At 36.8% G+C, this 2,457-nt stretch overlaps 1 protein-coding gene across 1 annotated transcript in view; it reads right to left on the reverse strand.

Annotated features, from left to right (window-relative positions):
- The window catches only part of Tubgcp4 (tubulin gamma complex associated protein 4), a 28,984-nt gene that overhangs the window by 10,326 nt on the left and 16,201 nt on the right, over nucleotides 1-2,457 (reverse strand). The gene's annotated exons all lie outside the window — the stretch shown is intronic.

Raw genomic sequence — 2,457 nt, forward strand, 5'->3', positions numbered from 1 at the left:
CATAAAATACTTTCAAAACATACACCAGACAAGGGGTTAGTATCTAGAACATACAAGTCAGTCCAAATCTTCAAGAACAAACCCCAAAAACCCATTAAAAAATGGGGAATAAATCTACATTTTTTTTTCAAAAAGACATATAAATGGATAACAAGCACATGAAAAATGACCAACATTACTAGTTATCAGAGGCACGCGCATTAAAGCCACAAAAATCATCATTCTCAGTAAGAATGGTTATCACTAGAAAGACCAAGGGCAATAATGATGTGGAGAACGGCAACTGCTGGGAATATAAATTAGAATAGTCACTATGGAAAACAGTATGGAAGTCCTCCAAACGTTAACCATATTGATACCATATGAGCCAGTAACCCCATTCCTGGGAATACAACCAAAGCATGAAATCAGTCTGCCACAGAGACTTTCACACTCCTGTGTTTACTGCTGCATTAGCCACCAGAACCAAAAAATGGAAATTATCTAAGGTGTCTATCAGTTGATGATGAATAAAAATGTGGCACAGACAATGGAATACTATTGAGCCATTCAAAAGAATGAAACCCTGTCATTAGGAGCAACATGAACGAAACAGGACCATTATATTAGGTAAAATAAGCTGGGTACAGAAAGACAAGTACTGCACGATCACACTCAAATGTGCAATCTGAGAAAGTTCATTTCCTATAACTTGAGAGGACAATGTTGGTTAGCAGAGGCAGGGAGAGTGGGGGTTGGGTGGGGGGATGGGGCCAGGTTGAACAGTAAGTTACATTAGAAACAAGGATTTAGGATGCGCTATTGTACTGAGAGTAGAGGTAACAATAATGCACTGTGAATTTTAAAAAGGATAAGAAAGGATTCTGAAAAATTCTGCCATAAAGAAACAAATAAATGCTGGACCTGAATTACAATATTATGTGATATATACATGTATTGAAACATTTTATAGTATCCCATTAAATATACAAATTTTTATGGCTGGTGGTTTGTTTTATTAAGTTTTTTTTTTTTTTTTTTTTTCTTGGTACTGGAGATTAAGCCCAGGGCTTTGCACTAGCTGAGTGAGCTATCACTGAAATATGTTCCTTGGGCTTTTTATTCTTTTAAGACAAGGTCTAGCTAAGTTGCCTAGGCTGGCCCTGAATTTATGACATTGCTGCCTCAGTTGCTGGGAGTACAGGTGTGCAACACTGTGCCCAGAAACTTTCTTTTCTTCATTTAAAAAATATTTTTTTTAAAATATCTTTATTTGGCACAAGGTCTCACTACACAGCTTGGACTTGTAGTGATTCTCCGATCACAGCCTCCCCAGCATTGGGATTACAGGCATGCACCACCACACCCAGTGGCACGGTGTACCCAGGGTTCCCTTGGGGCTAGCATGGCATGCAGTAACTGGGGATTGAACCCAGGTCCTCACGTATGCCAGGCAGGTGCTTAGACACCAAGCTATCTCTCCAGCCCCAAACTTTTGCTTTATGTGTCAGTTACATTTTTTTTTAAGACTGGAGATATAGTTCATCAGTTGAGCGCAAGGCCCTAGGTTTTATCCCCAGGACTACCAAAAATAAGATAAAAATTCTGTAATTTTTTTTTTTTTTTTTTTGTTGAACCAGGGATTGAACTCAGGCCCTTGCACTTGACAGGGAAGTGCTTATTCTACTGAGCCATCTCCCCAGCCCCTAAATTTTTTAACTTAAAAGAAATAAAGAGGTTAAATAAAAAAATTTAGATAAAATATGAAATAAAATGTAAATAACCATAGACAAAGATAAATTTTTAAACACAGGCAAGTACATAGGAAATGCTAAAATTATTTTTAAAAATGTTTTATGTCAATACATTTTAAATAGACAAACTGAAATTTTCCCTTCTTAAAAAAAAGTAGCTAAATGAACCTGTTAAAGTTTCAATGAAACTTTAAGTAACACTTTCTGTTTTATACAAGTTATTCTAAAAAATAGAAAAGAACAAAAGCTACATAGCTCACTTTCTAAAGCTTACATAATCTTATTTTAACACTACCTAAGAATAAAATGGGAAGAGAACAGTCTTACTTTATTAACAAATACAGATGCAAAAATTCTACATATTATTTTGGCTAAACAAATCCAGTAGTGCATTAAAAAAAATCATAATTGAGTACCCAAGAAGACTCAACATCTGAAAAATCTAACCAGAAATTTCAGTATGAATAGGCAAAACCAAGATAGAAAAAAAAGGACTCAAAATAAGAAATTCCACCTTCACTGGCACTAAAGGGGCACATGGTAAGTCAAGATTATTTATTTTTATGTATGTGGTACAGGGTCTTACTACACAGCTCGGACTCATAGTGATCCTCCTGTTTTCAGCCTCCCCAGTGCTGGGATTACAGGAGAGTGCCACCACACCCAGTCTCGCTTGGTGGCCGACTCAGCATGCCTGGGGGTGAGGCCAGCATGACATATGGTG

Source organism: Octodon degus, unplaced genomic scaffold, assembly GCF_000260255.1.
Source record: "Octodon degus isolate 3935 unplaced genomic scaffold, OctDeg1.0 scaffold00002, whole genome shotgun sequence".
Taxonomy (NCBI): domain Eukaryota; kingdom Metazoa; phylum Chordata; class Mammalia; order Rodentia; family Octodontidae; genus Octodon; species Octodon degus.